The sequence below is a fragment of the Myodes glareolus genome, chromosome 22, assembly GCF_982192425.1.
Source record: "Myodes glareolus chromosome 22, mMyoGla1.1, whole genome shotgun sequence".
NCBI lineage: Eukaryota > Metazoa > Chordata > Mammalia > Rodentia > Cricetidae > Myodes > Myodes glareolus.
This window is the reverse complement of record NC_142047.1, coordinates 43,415,324-43,420,110: the sequence shown is the minus strand read 5'-3', so window position 1 is coordinate 43,420,110 and position 4,787 is coordinate 43,415,324. Positions and strand designations below refer to the sequence as shown.

The 4,787-nt window shown below is 42.1% G+C and overlaps 1 pseudogene; it reads left to right on the top strand.

The window, feature by feature from the left end:
• The first annotated feature begins 3,418 nt into the window (after positions 1–3,418).
• On the top strand, positions 3,419–4,578 carry LOC148118535 (phosphoglycerate mutase 1 pseudogene; annotated as a pseudogene).
• Positions 4,579–4,787: the final 209 nt, after the last annotated feature.

Below are 4,787 nucleotides of genomic sequence, written 5' to 3'. Positions count from 1 at the left end.
AGAGAATTATTGGAGGTATTGAATCAAATGGACTTAACAGACATCTATAGAACATTCCACCCAAATAGAAAACAATATACCTTCTTCTCTGCAGCTCATAGAACCTTCTCGAAAATTGACCACATACTCGGTAACAAAGCAAACTTTCACAGATACAAAAAAAATATTAGTAACCACCTGTGTCTTGTCAGACCACCATGGATTAAAGTTAGAATTCAACAACAATGCTACCCCCAGGAAGCCAACAAACTCATGGAAGTTGAACAGTCAACTACTAAATCAACCCTGGGTCAAAGAAGAAATAAAGAAAGAAATTAAAGTCTTCCTTGAATTTAATGAAAATAAAGACACAACATACTCAAACCTATGGGACACTATGAAGCAGTGCTAAGAGGAAAGTTCATAGCACTAAGTGCCCAATTAAAGAAAATGGAGAAAGCACACATTGGAGACTTAACAGCACACTTGAAAGCTCTAGAAAAAAAAGAAGCTGATTCACCCAGGAGGAGTAGAAGACTGAAAATAATCAAACTGAGGGCTGAAATCAACAAAATAGAAACACAGAAAATAATCCAAAGAATCAATGAAGCAAAAAACTAGTTCTTGGAGAAAATCAACAAGATTGACAAACCCCTCTCCAAACTAATCAAACGGCAGAGAGAGAACACACAAATTAATAAGATCAGAAATGAAAAGGGGGACATAACCACAGACACAGAGGAAATTCAGAGAATCATTAGATCTTACTACAAAAGCCTGTATGCCACAATATCGGAAAATGTAAAAGAAATGGACATTTTTTTAGATAAGTACCATATACCAAAATTGAACCAAGACCAGGTGAACAATCTAAATAGACCTGTCAGTCGTGAAGAATTAGAAGCTGTTATCAAAAATCTCCCTACCAAAAAGAAGCCCAGGATCAGATGATTTCAATGCAGAATTCTACCAGAACTTCCAGGAAGAGCTAATACCTACACTCCTTAATGTATTTCACAATATAGAAACAGAAGAGTCATTGCCAAACTCTTTTTATGAAGCTACAGTTACCCTGATACCAAAACCACACAAAGACACAATCAAGAAAGAGAATTACAGGCCAATCTCACTCATGAACATTGACGCAAAAATTCTCAATAAAATACTTGCAAACCAAATCCAAGAACACATTAGAAAAATTATCCATTATGATCAAGAGGGCTTCATTCCAGAGATGCAGGGCTGGTTCAACATACGCAAATCTATCAATGTAATCCATCATATAAATAAACCGAAGGAAAAAAACCATATGATCATTTCATTGGATGCTGAAAAAGCATTTGACAAAATTCAACACCCCTTTATGATAAAGGTGTTGGAGAGATTGGGGATACGAGAATCATACCTAAATATAATAAAAGCAATATATAGTAAGCTGACAGCTAACATCAAATTGAATGGAGAGAAACTCAAAGCCATTCCACTAAAATCAGGAACATGACAAGGCTGTCCACTCTCTCCATACCTCTTCAATATAGTGCTTGAAGTTCTAGCAACAGTAATAAGACAACATAAGGGGATCAAGGGGATTCAAATTGAAAAGGATGAAGTAAAACTTTTGTTATTTGCAGACGATATGGTAGTGTACATCAGCGACCCCAAAAACTCTACCAAAGAGCTCCTACAGCTGATAAACACCTTTAGTAATGTGGCAGGATACAAGATCAACTCCAAAAAATCGGTTGCCCTCCTATACACAAAGGATAAAGAAGCAGGGAGGGAAATCAGAGAAACTTCACCTTTCACGATAGCCACAAATAGCATAAAATATCTTGGGGTTACTCTAACCAAGGAAGTGAAAGACCTATTTGACAAGAACTTTAAGTCCTTGAAGAAAGAAATTGAGGAGGTTACCAGAAAATGGAAAGACCTCCCCTGCTCTTGGATTGGGAGAATCAACATAGTAAAAATGGCAATTCTACCAAAAGCAATCTATAGATTCAATGCAATCCCCATCAAAATCCCATCAAACTTCTTCACAGACCTTGAGAGAACAATAATCAAGTTTATATGGCAAAACAAAAAACCCAGGATAGTCAAAACAATCTTATACAATAAAGGAACTTCTGGAGGCATTACCATCCCTGACTTCAAACTCTATTACAGAGCAACAGTATTGAAAACAGCTTGGTATTGGCATAACAACAGAGAAGTTGACCTATGGAATCGAATAGAAGACCCGGGTATTAACCCACAAACCTATGAACACCTGATTTTTCGACAAGGGAGCTAAAGGTATACAATGGAAGAAGGAAATCATCTTTAACAAATGGTGCTGGCATAACTGGATGTCAACCTGTAGAAGAATGAATGTAGATCCATATCTATCACCAAGCACAAAACTCAAGTCCAAATGGATTAAAGACATTAACATTAATCCGGCCACTTTGAACCTGATAGAAGAGAAAGTGGGAAGTAGTCTACAAGACATAGGCACAGGAGACCACTTCCTAAGTAGAACCCCAGTAGCACAGACAATAAGAGAATCAATGAATAAATGGGACCTACTGAAACTGAGAAGCTTCTGTAAAGCAAAGGACACTGTCAGTAAAACAAAAAGGCTACCTTCGGACTGGGAGAAGATCTTCACCAACCCCTCATCAGACAAAGGTCTGATTTCCAAAATATACAAAGAACTCAAGAAACTAGACACTAAAACTCTAATTAACCCAATTAAAAAAAATGGGGTACTGAACTGAACAGAGAATTCACAACAGATGAACTTCACATGGCCAAAAGGCACTTATGGTCATGCTCTACCTTCTTAGCGATCAGGGAAATGCAAATCAAAACAACTTTGAGATACCATCTTACACCTGTCAGAATAGCCAAACTCAAAATAACCAATGATAACCTATGCTGGAGAGGATGTGGAGTGAGGGGAACACTCATCCATTGTTGGTGGGAATGCAAACTTGTGCAGCCACTGTAGAAATCAGTGTGGCGGTTTCTCAGGAAACTGGGAGTCAACCTCCCTCAGGACCCAGCAATTCCACTCTTGGGAATATACCCAAGAGATGCCCTATCATACTACAAAAGCATTTGTTCAACTATCTTCATAGCAGCACTATTTGTAATAGCCAGAACATGGAAACAACCTAGGTGCCCCTCAATAGAAGAATGGTTAAAAAAGGTGTGGAACATATACACATTAGAGTTTTACTCAGCAGTTAAAAACAATGACATCTTGAATTTTGCATGCAAATGGATGGAAATAGAAAATGCTTTACCGAGTGAGGTAACCCAGACCCAAAAAAAGGAATATGATATGTACTCACTCATAAGTGGATTCTAGCCATAGTTAAAGGTCTTTGAGCCTATAATTCGTGATCCTAGAAAAGCTAAATAAGAAGGTGAACCTGGAGAATCTCAGGAGCCTCAGTCTCTGCTGCATCCCCTTGCCTATCGCCATGGCTGCCTACAAGCTAGTCCTCATCCGGCACGGCGAGAGCGCCTGGAACCTGGAGAACCACTTCAGCGGCTGGTACAAGGCCGACCTGAGCCCGGCGGGCCACGAGGAGGCAAAGCACGGCAGACAGGCGTTGCGAGATGCTGGCTATGAGTTCGACATCTGCTTCACCTCCGTGCAGAAGAGAGCAATCCAAACCCTTTGGACAGTCCTGGATGCCATTGACCAGATGTGGCTGCCAGTGGTCAGGACCTGGCGCCTCAATGAGCGACACTATGGGGGTCTGACTGGTCTCAACAAAGCAGAAACTGCTGCTAAGCATGGTGAGGCACAGGTAAAGGTCTGGAGGCAATCTTACGATGTCCCACCACCGCCAATGGAGCCTGATCATCCCTTGTACAGCAACATCAGTAAGGATCGCAGGTACGCAGACCTCACTGAGGACCAGCTACCTTCCTGTGAGAGCCTGAAGGACACCATTGTCAGAGCACTGCCCTTCTGGAATGAAGAGATTATCCCCCAGATCAAAGAGGGGAAGAGAGTCCTGATTGCGGCCCATGGCAACAGCCTTCGGGGGATCGTCAAGCATCTGGAAGGTCTTTCAGAAGAGGCCATCATGGAGCTGAACCTGCCAACTGGCATTCCCATTGTCTATGAATTGGACAAGAACTTGAAGCCCGTGAAACCCATGCAGTTCCTGGGAGATGAAGAGACCGCGCGGAAAGCCTTGGAAGCTGTGGCCACGCAGGGCAAGGCCAAGAAGTGAAGGCGAGCAGACAGACTTCTACCCCAAGACTCTCCTCCCTGCCTGTTTCTGCCTCCTGCACCCTTCCCAGCCCCTGCCACTGACTCCATGTTTAGGAACTTAAGTTTAAGTTGTAGCTGCAGATGGGGACCCGTGGCTCCCATTTTGTCTTAGTATTTTATCCCCTACACGCACTCCCTTCATAGCATGTAGTCAGAGTAACACCTCTAGGGTGCAGGTTCTTGGTTCACATCGAGGGACAGCTCCTCTTCCCAGGAGAGTTGAGAGGTAGTAATTACAGTTTTCTTAGTCCTTTGTTTACAAGGGTCTGCTTTAGGAGGAGGTCAGGGAGGAACCATGCTGTGGCCTGACCAGAGAGAAGCTACAGCCGAGTTTTGTCCCTGCAGCCTGTCCTGCACTCTTCCGCAGTTAGGTAACCGGGGCTGTAGTCATTCCAGTGGAAGGTGAAAGTAGCTTGCATTTAAAAGATGAACTACCTTCCTTTCTGACCCTAAAGGAACTGTGGCCCCAGAAGGTTGGGATCAATCCTGTCAAGTCTATGTGTTACATTTACTTTTACAAAAACAAAAAGAA